Genomic DNA, 15233 nt, shown 5'->3' on the forward strand with positions numbered 1-15233 from the left:
TTAAGAATTCCTCATAACAGTGAGGTCATATGATACATGTCTTTCTCTGATTGACTTATCTCGCTCAGCATAACATCCTCCACTTCCATCCACGTCATTGCAAATGGCAAGATCTCATTCCTTTTGATGGCTGCATAATATTCCATTGTATATATATACCACATCTTCTTTAAGCATTCATCTGTAGATGGACATGTCCTCTTAATTTTGCTTCTGCATCTCTAGACCTGAAATCCCAGGGGACATTAATCTACTTTTCTCAAACGCATGCACACTCTGTCTACTACCTGATCACAGGTTGTCTGGAATTGTTTCCATTTTTTACCTATTCAAGAGTATTATCTCATTTGAGAGCTCCTCAAGAACAAAGATTTTGTCTAATGATTTTTTCCTTTGTCCTACATAGTATCTAATGCAAGGTTGAGGATATATTTGGTACCCTATATTTGTTGGATAAATCATTGATAACTACACTTGATACCTTCTCTGTCTATAATGAAAATCTGCTTCTTTTGTCAGTCCATTTTAGAAGAATTGCAAGCAAAGTTGGAAGCAAAATTTAGAAGAATTGTACATGGGCTGGATGCAAAGCGTTTCCTCAGCAACTCCCTTTTTCATCTTAAAGCAAATCAGAATAGCTTCTTGCCCATTTTAAAGTAGAGACTAGTTAATTTTTATATTTCCAGATTGAGATAAAGTAAGAAAAAGACTCTAATCTGAGAAGATGTCTGTGGGTGTTTGCATTCAGTTTGAGTAAATGTTTTACGTTCGGACATTTCATTTGTGGTGTATTTTGGATCCATATTTGGATTTCCAGTTACCACAACGTACATTGAACTGTAAAGAAATGAAGAGTTTGAATGTAACAGATGGTAAATTAAGCTCTCAAATAAAATAGATGGATGCTAATGCTAGGCATTGCTTTTATTAGGGCTGTTAGAATTTCTATACTCAGTAAATCTTTGTCAATGTTAAAACTCAATGGCAAAGAAACATGCTTTGGATGATGCTTGTAAGTATGATTTTAATATAGCTTGGTTTTAAGTTTTAAAAATAACTACCTTATAAATGATATGTGTCTATGATAAAACAATTCAAATTATATAACAGGCAAAGAAGAAAGTAAAAATGTCCTTTAACTACATAATTCAGAAAGTACCATTATTTTTATTTTATTTTATTATTTTAATTTTTTTATTATGTTATGTTAGTCATGATACAGTACTTCATTAGTTTTTGATGTAGTGTTCCATGATTTATTATTTGCATATAACACCCTGTGCTCATTGCAATACATGCCCTCCTTAATACCCATCACTGGGCTAACCCATGTCCCCACTCCCCTCCCCTCTGAAACCCTCAGTTTGTTTCCCAGAGTCCATAGTCTCTCATGGTTCATCTCCCCCTTTGGTTCCCCCCCTTCATTTTTACCTTCCTTCTCCCAATGTCCTCCATGCTATTCCTTATGTTCCACATATGAGTGAAACCTTAAGATAATTGTCTTTCTCTGCTTGACTTATTTCACTTAGCATAATCCCCTCCAATTCCATCCAAAAGTTGGGTATTCATCCTTTGATGCAAAAGTTGGGTATTCATCCTTTCTGATGGCTGAGCAATATTCCATTGTATATATGAACCACATCTTCTTTATCCATTCATCTGTTGGAGGGCATCTTGGCTCCTTCCAGAGTTTGGCTATTGTGGACATTGTTGCTATGAACATTGGGATGCATGTGCCCCTTCTTTTCTCTACATCTGTATCTTTGGGGTAAATACCCAGTAATGCAATTGCTGGGTTATAGGATAGCTCTATTTTTAACTTTTTGAGGAACCTCCATACTGTTTTCCAAAGTGGCTGTACCAACTTGCATTCCCACCAATAGTGTAAGAGGTTTCCCCTTTCTCCACATCCTCTCCAACATTTGTTGTTTGCTGCCTTGTTAATTTTTGCCATTCTAACTGATGTAGGGTGGTATCTCAATGTGGTTTTGATTTGAATTTCCCTGATGGCTAATGATGATGAACATTTTTTCATGTGTCTGTTAGCCATTCATATGTCTTCTTTGGAGGAGTGTCTGTTCATGTCTTCTGCCCATTTTTTGACTTGATTATTTGTTTTTTGGGTGTTGAGTTTGAGAAGTTCTTTATAGATCTTGGATACTAGCCCTTTATTTGTAATGTCATTTGCAAATACCTTCTCCCATTCCGTGGTTGCCTCTTTGTTTTGTTGACTGTTTCCTTTGCTGTGCAGAAACTTTTTATCTTGATGAAGTCCCAAAAATTGTGTCCTGGAGAGCTCAGTGAAGAGCAGATTGCAACTTCTCTGTTCTGAGACAGAGGTTTAGAAAATACCATTATTAATATTTTGGTTACTCTCCTTCTGGGCACATCTCTCTGTTCATGTATACATATAAGTATACATAAATTTTACAGGAAACACTACATGATGTTTTAACCTACCTTTGACTCAGTACATTATTGTTGATCATTTCTTATGTTAGAATAAGAGAGGAACTTCTTGTATCTAATATCTCATTAATTTTCCATATGATTAATGGTAGACTTATAGGTCATTTTTTTTTTTTTAGTCTGAACAATGCTGTAGACAGCATTTTTATTCAAATATAATTTTTCACTTTGTTCTACCCTTAGTTGAGCTTATTCATTCATTCATTCATTCAACAGATATTTATTAGCTCCAACCATGTGTCAGTCACTGAGATGCTGTACTGTTTCATATGCCATATGTTGGGAGACAACTCACCATGGGTCTCTCACATTTCTGCATGTCTTGCAAGCAGAAGAATTGGCTGTTCTTGTTCTGGACTCCCTTTTCAAGGATATTTGTATGGTGAACAGCCTTTGAAGATAGATAAAGTGTCTCTCACTGGAGCAAAAGGTAAGTTTATTATTACTGTCCAGTGTAATAGAGATGCTTTTCTCTGGAACAAAGATCAAGCAGGTTTACCATTCGTTATAAAAGATTCAAGTTCCTTAAGTCTGAGTTCCTCTTCTGTAATGTGTGGACAGGCAGACCTATCTCTCCTTATGTTAACCTATGGAAATTGGGGTTGGGAATTTAGAAAACGCTGATACTCTGGCTATTGCTCATACTATCAGTAATAAAGTCCTTTCTCTCTGACCAAGGAGGCCAGCATCAGTGAACTTGTGGCATGCTTTCTTGTTAGGTTGCAAGTAAAGTAAAATCTCAGACACTTTTAAGTTTTGTAGCATTTTGTGCTTTCCTGAATTTTGTCTATTCAATGATTTTATTAGGCACTGAGAAAAACATTGGTTAACTGACCTCAATAAATAATTATAGGTAAGGTAACAAATATATCTTTTAGATTTACTTTTAGAAATGTGTATAATGTGCACAAAAGGGTATATTAAGAAATCGATCAAGTACACTTCCCCACTGGTAGAAAAAAGAAAAAGTTCTCATCATTTCATTTAATCAACTTCTTATATTAATGCTTGAAACCCTACCTAATTTACAAAATTTTAAATATCCTCCCATAGACAACAAACTCATGAATGCTTTAGAGATAATATACTTTATTTATTTAGTACAATTTTAGACTAAATATTATGAATGAGATTTCCAAACTATGGTGCTAAGATTTAGTGAGGTGTAATTACAGGTCCTAAGATATTTGTATGAGGAGCAAAAGCTTACTGTATACCATTAAAGTGTTTTATATATGATGATGACTGACACAACCCATTGTGGAATTTGAATAAGCTTAATTGTCTAGGAAAAATAACTGAAAATAATCCTTTAGATGTCAAAATATAGCAATTTATCATATGACTCTGTCAGTTGTTATTTAATATCCTTCCTGGTTATAGACATGCTTTTTTGGTGGCTAATTAGTTATGTCACCAGGAAAACAATATTTTTAGCACTGTTCAAGATTTATTCTCAATGTGTTGAAATATAAAGTGCATAAGAACATTGGCATTAAACTAATGCAGTATTATCAACATGACCTGAGTGCTCTGCCAATTAAAGAGTAGAACAGAAAATAGACATGAGTAATGATAATTTATCAGTTTGTTTCTGAATATTTCTATGAAGTTTAACAATATTTTGGGAAAATTCTTTAATTACTATTCCATGAGTCATTCAACTGAGGATAGACTAATAACAATTCTAGTTTTAAAAATTTTGTTGTATCTTACATCTAAAGGTAAATGAGAGGCATAGGGTCCAAGGAAAGGAAATTGGGAAGAAAGTGATGAACACTTGGATTAGATTAGCACAGATCAATACATGTTTCTGTGGAGTTGCTGAAAGTGAGATGCAAATTTATCATCAAAACAAAGGTGGAAATAAAATAATTTACAAAATTTAGGATATCCATAAATTAAAGCCAATCAGTTTATTAGAGAAGATTTACTTTTCTTGTTCCTAACATAGGCATAATTATCTCTGAGTGAGCTGTGGGTTTAAATAGTCCCAAGACATGAAGAAAAAGCTCTACTTGTTACAGTAGTTCCCTAAGGGGATGTTGCATCAGAATGTGATATATATTCTCAAGTCTTGGATGTTAGTATTGATGTTCAATACTAATTTAGAAGAGATGAAGGAGTAGATGGACTGCCTATCTTTCAGAACATCATCCGTAAATATTATGTCTGGCAATCAGGTTTTGACAAGGGTTAAGTAGCATATAACTCAGGGTTACATTTTCTAGCAAGAATCTGGGATCTAGATATTCTATCAAATCTTTAAATGAGTTGTCTATATGTTTTGGCAGCCAGCTGACAAAGGGAAGGCTTTTAGCATTCTGAAAAAAATGAAGGAGGGTAAGGGAGTCACTTGCCTGTATAAATGATGTCTTATTTCCTCATGGAAGAGTTTGAAGGTCTACATATAGGCAGAACCTATAACCTATATATCCATAAAGATATTGTAGTGGAATAATAGCACCTAAAATATTCTGTGACAGTATACTTTTGAGGTATAATAGTAGATTTCTCCTTTAAGATTACAGGCTACTTTTTCTTAGTATCTGGTTCATTCGGATGAAGGGATGAGCTTGAATAGTTTACTATAGATGGTTATGGGATGCTGTCTCTACTTTGTACTGAATGGGGATGGAGACTTTAGAAAAGATTTTTCCATCTGCACAGAGGTCATTTTCCTGTTTTTCCTTTTGGGTATTTTTGCTTTTGCTTTATGACTACTACTTGAAATGGGATAGATTTATTTGTAAGGCATCCTCTTTCATCTGCAAAGAAAAATTTCTTACTGCCTCAGGAGCTCAGTTGCCTTTTTCTTTTTCTACTTAAATCCTTTTTTATTCTCTATCACCACATCACACTTAAAGTCTTGCATTGGACTTTACACTGTTTTTACTGCTGTTTGGATTAGAAAAAGCCCTTAAGAGCCCGTTGCTGCACTTTCCTGTGAGCTTGGACTTCTACATTACTCTTAGGGTGCCAGGGAGAAAAAGAGCATCTTTCTTTTTCTCTTCCAAATTCCATTCCAAGATTGAATGAATATTAACATTTAATTCTCTGGGATTTCCAGAACTAAGAAGGTAACTATTACTTTAGAGCTTAAAAAACAAATTGCATAAATGTAAATAGTTTTTTATATTAATAGTCATATTATAATGAACATATACATTTAATCTAAGTCAATTAAGATAGGATAAATTACAGTTACATCTAAGCACAAATAACATAGCTTATAATTAGACTTTGGAATCCTTTACTACTTTATAAGAATCTTTAATTCTTAGGTCTTTTGAGTCTCCCACTAACTTTAACCATTTAGCAGATGGAGACAATGAGAGCTCAGTCTCTCTTTTCTTTCTTTCTTTTTATATCCAATTTTTTCAGCATTTAATTCTTAAGAAAAGACATTTTCTTATGTAAACATGGTATTGTTAACCCTCAAACACAGGTTTGAGCTGCACGGGTCCACTTAAGTATGGATTTTTTTCACAGTACAGTACTGTAAATGTATTTGCTCTTCCTTATGGTTTTCTTTTTTTAAATTTTTTTATTGTTATGTTAATCCCCATACATTACATCATTAGTTTTAGATGTAGTGTTCCATGATTCCTTGTTTGTGCATAACACGCAGTGCTCCATGCAGAACGTGCCCTCTTTAATACCCATCACCAGGCTAACCCATCCTCCCACCCCCCTCCCCTCTAGAACCCTCAGTTTGTTTTTCAGAGTCCATCATCTCTCATGGTTCGTCTACCCCTCCGATTCCCCCCCTTCATTCTCAGTCTCTCTTTTCTATTCCATCCTTATGAGTCATTCCCTGTCCACTGCTGGTTTTGGCATGAGGAAAGTGAGGATACTATTTGCATTCCTTCCCTTTTCTTCATGACCTATAAGGAGGAGTGTTGATTTGGATTTAATTCACTTCCAGGGTACTTGATATGCCAAAGTTGTAAAAAAAAAAAAAAAAAGATTAAATTTTAGAATTATAAATAAGCTTTCATAAGATAATCATCCTGTTTCTTCCACTGATTTATGCTTGAGTGTCAAATTGGAATAGGTGATTTCAGAGAATAGAGTTTAGGCTTTGGAGGCCAAAATAGACAAACAGAAAAAGCTTAGGGTCTGCTTTTGTTTGAGGCTACTTATACTTAGGGAAAACAAGCTTTCTATATAGTCAGCAAAACACTGAAGTTTTAAAATAGAGTATAAGTTATACATTCTTTTGACAACAACATGTTTTTCTGTTTTGCTTTGCTTACTGTATATCTCCATTAGTGATTTTGGAGAAAAGAAAGATGAGATGGTCAAGGCAGAGTTTCAGTATTTCTGGATCCTTTACATAGTACCATCTTAATAGGATGCCTTAATCCATTATCATGAATTTTATTAGCTAATACAAGGGTTTGCTCTTTCTCTGAGCAAACTTCTTATTTAGTTATACCTGGATTGAGGTAAGAAAGTGGTTATTAATAGGTCTGATTATTCACATTGATTATATTGGTAAAATTTATTTATTTATTTTATTGAGAAAGAGAGAGAGAGAGAGTATGTGCAAGTGGGTGGTGAGGGGCAGAGGGAGAGGGAGAGAGAGAATCTCAAGCAGACTCCACAGTCAGTGTGGAGCCCAATGTGGGGCTGGGTCTCATGACCTGAGCCAAAACCAAGAGTTGGGCACTTAACTGACTGAGCCACCCAGGCACCCCTGGTAAAATTTTCTAAATAATAACTACCAAATTAAAAACTGGATAAGGAGATTGATTTATTCAGTTTACTGCAATAAGTAAAATTCCTAAGATCCAAAGATCAGAGTGTGTCTCAGCAGGTGGTTTTGCCTTAGATTTTTATAGGGAGGGGAGGGAGGTTATCTGCACACAAGTTGCAGATAAGATGATTTATATTTCGTATTGTTCTGCAAGAAAGGGAAGCCTTAGTCAGTTATCTGAACGGGAAATGTTTTTCTCTGTGGTTAGCTAGCTCTAATCTTAGCTAACCAATCATAAGACAAAGTAGGGGAAGTTAGACTGAGTTAAGCCTTGTCAGCAGCTTCAAACAAAAGTGGAAAAGACTGTTAATTTTTGTCTGTCCCCCTTTCTTGTTTGAGACAAACATCATCTGTTTTAGAATAATCTCAGGAATTTGTGTAATTTCTGTTGGGTTTTAGATCAAAGTATATAGTCCATATAATTAGCAGTTTCTTGTTTGCTCTGTTCTGGGAGGACTAGCTGAACCATCTGTTGTGCTCTAAGTTGCCTGCAATTCAAAAAGAATTCTTGAGACAAGGTATTTAATTGTAGGATACCTATTAGAAGAAACAAAAACATGACTATTAGAGGCTATATTGAGGAATGAAATCAAGACTTGTAGCAAGCTGGCAACCATTTTAATGGTTATTAGAAAATTACTGTGGAAAGGTCCTTCAATGCTAGGATAGGGACTGAGGTGGCAATGCAACAAACTTCTTGTTTATTATACCAAATGTTCTTGTGTGTGATGTAGAGGAAATGTGCAGCAATTTCTTCTGACCACAGCATATATCCTCCCTCTGGAGGCCAAGATCACATAAAGTACTGGTTATGGAGTCCTGCACATTGAGTCTCTTGAAGTTCTTGAGAGAGGAGGTCAATATTTTTTGTCATATTTTTCACAATAATGGTTATTTCTTGTAATAGGATGTAGAAGATGCAAAAGTTTAATTTCATATCGTGAGTGGCTCATACTGTAATACTGCAGCTGCTTTAGGTACAGTGGTGGTCTAAATGTCTTTGGATGCAGCAGTCAAGTCCTCCCAAGCACTTAGCTTCTTTTTCCTTTTTTTTTTTTTTAAAGATTCTATTTATTTGTCAGAGAGAGAGAGAGAGAGAATGAGAGAGCACAAGCAGGGGGAGCAGCAGGCAGAGGGAGAAGCAGGCTCCCCACTGAGCAAGGAGCCCAATGCAGGACTCAATCCCAGGACCCTGGGATCATGACCTGAGCTGAAGGCAGACACTTAACTGACTGAGTCACCCAGACATCCCTGCACTTAGCTTCCTTTTTAAGGTGTCTTCAAATTCAGAATTCATGTTTTGATGTCTGTCTCAGTGTGTTTGGGTGGGTAGTTACTAGTGGACTATTGAAATTGATGATGGGGCATTGAAGAAAACAAAGGGGAATATAAATAACTTAATAAAGGGGTCAAGCTAGGGGTCTGAGAAGGACTGACAAGATTGGTTGGGTAAAATAAGCCTGACAAGTTTGCTGAGAAATACCAATAGACTCAATTTCCACAAATGAAATAGGTGCCTTTGGGGGCTCTCCAAGTGGAATAGAAGTAGGTTTGCCATAGGTCATTTTTAGCTATAAAGAGAATAGGCTGATTGGGACTTTTCCATATGTAAAGTTTTAGTGCCCCTAGATGGCAGTACCACATGTAGAGCTGTTTAATGTTAGGTTGGATTTTCTGTGAGAAAATAATGACTTTTACAAGTACAGTCATATCAGAGTTGGAAGCATAAAAACTATATCAACAGAAACTGGAACTGAGAAAATGGTCATCTGTGAAATTGTGAGAGAAGTGGGTATGACTTTGTCTAAAAGCCGCCCAGATTGGATTTGGATTTCCATCTAACATATATAACATATGAGAAGAATTTGCTAACATTACATGTGGCAAAATACCTAAATTAATAGCTGTGGAGGTTTTAAGGGCAAGAAGAGGAATTTGGGGAAATATGGTTGAGCCAAGAGGGAAGGGGCAACAAAACCAATTATAAGATTATAAGATTGAGTAATCAGTTCAGCAAATATCATCCAAAGGCTTGGGAGGTATTGAATATTTACAGGTAAATGAGGAATGGAGAAAAAGGAAGTGGTAGGTTTTGTCAAAAGGAAAAAGAAGGACATGGCTTAAGGAAGTATTGATATAAATGGGTGAGAGAAAAATAAAAGGAGTCTCCAAAGAAGATATTCAAATGGCCAACAAGCACAGGACAAGATGCTCAACATTATTAGTCATTAAGGAAATGCAAATTAAAGCCATGATGAGTACCCCTTTATACCCTGTAGGATGGCTATAATAAAAAAAGATGGACAAAAACTATTAGGAAGAATGTGGAGAAATTAGAACTCTCATACATTGCTGGTGGGTATGTAAAATTGTACATCTGCTTTGGAAAACCATTTGGTAGATCTTCAAAAATTTCAACATAGAATTACCGTATGACTCAGCAATGGCACTCCTAGGTATTATTTCCAAGACATCTGAAACATGTTCACATAAAAACCTATAAATGAATTTTCATAGAAACATTATTCATAATATCATAGCCCCAAAGTGGAAACAACCCAAATGCCCACAGCTGACAAAGGGATAAACAAAATATGGTATATTCATGCAATGGAATACTATTCATTCACAAAAAGGAATGAAGTACCAATTCATGCTACAACATGAATGGGCCTTGAAAACATGATGCCAATTGAAAGATGCCAGAAACAAAAGACCATATATGTATAATTCCATTTATATGAGATGTTCAGAATAGGAAAATCCATAGAGACAGAATGTAGATTAGTAGTTTCCAGAGAGGGGAGGGGAGGGAAAATGAAGAGTGACTGCTAATTAAATGGAGTTTCTTTTTAAGGTGATGAAAATATTTTGGAGTTAGATCATTGTGATTGTTGCACAACTTTATGATTCTACTGAAACCATTGCATTATACACTTTAAAAGGATGAATTTTATAGTGGACTATATCTCAATAAAAGGAGGATGATGAGGTGATAAGAGAGGAATAAGGGGAATATTAAACAGGGGAGTTCTAAGCAATCTAGTTCCAGTGCATTGGGTAGAAGCTGACCATTTTGTGATGTCATCTGTTTGGTCCTGATTTCTTGGGAAAGCAGTGTACCTCATGTTGTCTTCTTCTGGAAGCTTTTGAAAGAGCTTCAGTTTAAGGTCTTTTATTGGTGTGGATTTCCATTTGTAATAAAACTTGTATTTTAAAAATTATGAAACATGAACCCAAGGTGGTATTCCTTATAGTTCTCCATTGGTCTTGGTGGATGGGAGGATGGCATAAAACCTCTTCCACCTGGGTTCAAGATTGGTCTTTTAGTGGTGTCTTTCAAAAGACTAGGCGTCTGACCTGAAGATGATGTCAGGGCTATGGTGGGTATGTTTGGAAAAAGACAACTTGACCTGTTGGTGATAAGTATGAGTGCATTTAGTGATACCTTGTAAGTATTTAAGGATATCATATTGAAACAGATTAGAGTCTCCTAAAGTCCAAGAGGAGTAAGGGACCCTCACTGGCCTGCTGGTAATTATTTCATAAGGAGATAGTTAAATTTGACTTGGGGGTGGGAAGATTGAAGAATTATCAGAGCTAAAGTTAAGACTTTGGCTAAGGCAGGTTGGATTCCTCAGGGAGTTTGATACTTTGAGTTTTAGAGTACTATTGGTCCATCATATTTTTCTAAAGGTTTGAGAGTAGTAAGAATAATGTAGTTTTTATGAAGTAGAAGAACTCTGAATCTCTCTCTTTTTTTTAAAGATCTTATTTATTTATTTGAGAGAGAGATCAAGAGCAGGGGTAGGGGTAAAGGGCCAAGCAGACTCTTCACTGAGTGCAGAGCTGGACACAGGGCTTGATCCTAGGACCCTGAAGTCATGACCTGAGCCGAAGTCAGATGCCTAACTGACTAAGCCATGCAGGCCCCCCAAGATCTCTTGAATATCTCAAGAATATCTTGAATAAACTTACCAGGGAAGGGAACTTTTCTATTGCTAGAGGAACAAAGGTATTCCCCAAGGGGGGGAAATTCTTTCTAGTAACACCTTAGCTACAGTAGTGTCAGTAGCCTCTTTGTAGGGGAAAATCTTCTAACCATGGGAAAACACGCAGACTGTAGTTAGGACATATACATAACTATGTGACTTTGGGGATTGGGTAAAATCCATTTGCCAGTGAAAAGGGGACTATAGGGGGCTGACTCTCATCCTTGCTTTACTTTTAAATTTTTACCAGGATTGTTTTCCTAGCAGATAGGGAAAATCAAGGTTACCTGCACAATGTAAGAGTTGGTGTCCACACCAATATTTGTGGAAGAGATCATTAAGATTTTCTTTACTAGGGGCTTTGCTGAGGTTGTTGGCTAAATTTTGGGCAAGGCCAAAGAAAGACAAGTGGCCATTTCTCCAAAGCTTATTTGAGTAAATAAGATATTCAGCTTGTTTCCAATAGATGTTCAGCCTCAGGGAATGGCAGTTGTCCAGTACATTCTCTAAGTAGAAGTTTCCGCTCTAAGGGAGGCTGATGAAGGGAAAATATGCAGGTGGTTGAGAGAGAATTTTCTTTTGAAACATATATCTTAACATATATGTCAGCCAAGTGGTTTTCTTTACTATTGAGAGTCGGACTATTAATGTCAGCTTCAGTTGTGAGAATAGTTAATTTCTTGGGTAGTACTAAGATAGGTTAGTTACTTCACTTCCATTTTCGGTGGGTGTCCTTACAACTGTCATGACCCCTCTTTGTTTCCGTACCATACCCAAATCATGTCTAACATCAAAAGCATGTCTGCTACATGTATAAAGGTCAGATTTCATATCTTGTACTACTATGCAAGACTGGTACAGGATTTGAATTTAGCAATTTGGCTGAGTTAACCTCAGAACCCTCAGGTAAGGGTTTGAAGTTGATAGGTTGTTGAAAATCTATGATCGTATATCCTGCTTGAAATTTTCCATTTGTAAGTCTGAGGTAAGTACATGTACAAAAGAAGATGACATCAGGTCTCTGAGAGGAGTTTCAGTGAAGTTTGGATGAGGAGGAATTATAGACTATATGATGGTGATGCAGCTATGAGGTTGTTCCTCAGGAGGGAAAGAAGACTAGTTGCATTGAGATTTAGATAGTGATGGATAATGATGTGAGAGGGAGAAAAGAGTAGGATTTCATAGGATATGAACTGGAGTCAGAAAAATGTTGAGTATTCTCAGTAAGTTGCAGGGTATGAATTGCATGGAGTACATATAGATTGAGTGAATGACTCAGCACTAAGTCAGCAATGGCATTAATTAATTTTGCAGCAGTGGTAAATTTGTACAGACAAGGGGAAATGCCTGAGCTGTAGTATCCAAAGTGTGGCTAAAATATCCAATAGGTCTTTGGCTTCCATTGTGTTTTTGGGTGAAGACCCCTAAAGCATGTTCTTTCTCTTTGGGCATAAATAGGTAAAAGGACAGTGAGTAATTGGGGAACCCAGCCATGAGGGAAGAAGATAGAGAGGATGTGAGGTTTTGATATTCAGACATGGAAGGAGAGTCCCAATCAAGATGTTCAGAGATGGGCTCTTAGTTATGGCATATAAAGGGAAGACAACAGTGGAAAAGTCAGGAGTCCAATTCCAGCAATAGCCAATTAATCCTATAAACCCTCGAGTTGTATTTTAATCTTGGGGATAGGGAAATTGATGATGGTGTTAACTCATTTAGGTGATAAATATTCCCATCAGGAGAGATATCATGTCCCAGGTAATACACTTGAGGACTGCATAATTGCATTTATCTTTAGAGCCCTTGTGTTCCTTGTGGGCAAGAACTTGGGAGTAAATATTGGATGTTGACAAGCAAGCTGTCAAAATTAGGTGAAGAGAAGGTCATCTACAAACTAGATCAGAGTTTCAGAATAAGGTTAAATCTCTCAGGTTTAGGGCACATAGGTGGATCAGTTGGTTAAGTGGCTGCCTTTGGCTCAGGTCATGATCCCAGGGTCTTGGGATTGAGCCCCGCATCAGGCTCCCTGCTCAGCGGGGAGTATGCTTCTCCCTCTTCCCCTACTTGTAATCTCTCTCTCTCTCCCCTACTTGTAATCTGCTCCCCCTACTTGTAATCTCTCTCTCTCTCTCTCAAATGAATAAATAAAATCTTAAAAAAAATCTCTCAGGTTTGACTTTAGGGTTCAAAAAAAAATAAGTAGCAGTAAACACCTGTGACATAAAGAGTACAATTGATTTTTTCATAGAACCCAAAAAAAGATATGAGTTGGGGTGAAGAGGTATACTGAAAAAAAAATCAGAATGTTAAGCAATGACTATAAATGAATGGTAATGGTTTGAATAGAAGCCAGAATGGTGTTAGGATTAGAAACTAGAAAACCATGGATCTCTTTCGTTTATTGCTTTTAAGTCTTGAACTAGCTGCCAATAGCCCTTTTTACTTGGAGGGTGGGAGTATTTCAGGGACTGAATGTGGGGATAGAGTCCTTAAATTGATTAATAAATTCTTCTCTATTCTTACGAAGGTCAAGAAAGTAACAATAGCATATAAATCTTAGTATGACTAAAGTTTAAAGAGTACTTGCTTAAGTAGCATGCAGGTCATTGATTTTCAGGTGAGGCAGGAAAGGGCTGCAGTTTAAGGTGGGGAATTAGGGGGCAAGGTTTTGTCATGGAGGCTGGGGGGGATAATGAAGAGGAGTAGGGACTGAGGGAAAAGGAAAAGGTAATTCACAGAGTAAGGAGGAGTAGTGGGTGGGAGAAGGCCTGGGGTGATGCACATGGAAGGGTCTGGGTGAAGAAGGAGGTTGGGAGGCTTTTCAGGAGGAATGAACTGGATTGGTGATGAGCTAAGCATCCTTAAGGGACTGTACAGTTTGAGATATTGTCTCATTTTTTAAACCTTGTACCAAACAAGATAAGCTGACCACTGGTGAGAAGACATAATAGAGTCTGGGATTCAAGGGCATCTCACAGATGTGAACAAGTTTAGAGAGTTCCCAGGTGTCCCAAGAAGGCCACTGGAGTTCTAAACTGTCCTTAGTAAAATCCAGCCATTTTTGGAAGTAAAGAATTGAATTGTTACTGTAGTGGTGAGCATCTAATTAGCAGGGGTTTTGGAAAGGGATAAGAAGAGGATTGAGAATTTCCCATAGTACAAAGGTTAAACAAAAGCTGGCAATAAAACAAACCAAAAGAATGCTTAAAGAAAAAATCAAAATCAAAACCTTACTATTCTGCCATGGACAAATATCTGAAGCACAGGGATCAGGATCTGTACTCAGTATCAGACCCCTGAATTGCCAGTCAGGGAAGGAACATAACAGGCTCAAGAAGCCTCAGCACCCGGATGGAGAAGATGAGGTCCAGTCCAATACAAGTCATGGCACCAAACCATTAAAGACAAAAACTGGATAAGAAAGGACATTGTCTTTATTCAGGTTGTTATATAATAACAGAAAACACCCCACATCAGAGTAGCTAAACAGTATCTTAAAACTTTTTTAGGGAGAGATAAACCAGTTACAAGTGGGATGATTTACAAGTGGGGTTGTTTTGCAAGAAGGTAAAGTCTCAGTCAGTTATCTGAACAGGAAATGTTTTTCTATGGGGTTAGCTAGTTCCAGGGGAATAAACAGTTCTAATCTTAATTAATCAATTATGAAACAATGAACAGGAAGTTGGAGAGTCTGTGTCCGGCCTTGTCAGCAGATTCAGGCAAAAGGAGGAAAGTCTATGCTTTTCCTTGTCATAACTAAGGCTCCATTATTAGTCTGTCTTGATAGAAGTCTATTAAACTATCTTGCAGAATAGCTTTACAAAGCAACCAAAAATTGTCATACATATTAGGAAGAATGGATGACAGCTATCCTTGTAGAATTTATATGCATAGAAGAAAGCCTGAGAGATTCTTTTTCTCTTACACCTTTCACATAATTTGTCAATTATACCTCTTAGTTCTACCATCAAAATATATTTAGAACCTAATCATTTCTCATAACCCAAATG

Source organism: Leptonychotes weddellii, chromosome 11 (genome assembly GCF_054177405.1).
Source record: "Leptonychotes weddellii isolate Sample4059 chromosome 11, ASM5417740v2, whole genome shotgun sequence".
Classification (NCBI taxonomy): domain Eukaryota; kingdom Metazoa; phylum Chordata; class Mammalia; order Carnivora; family Phocidae; genus Leptonychotes; species Leptonychotes weddellii.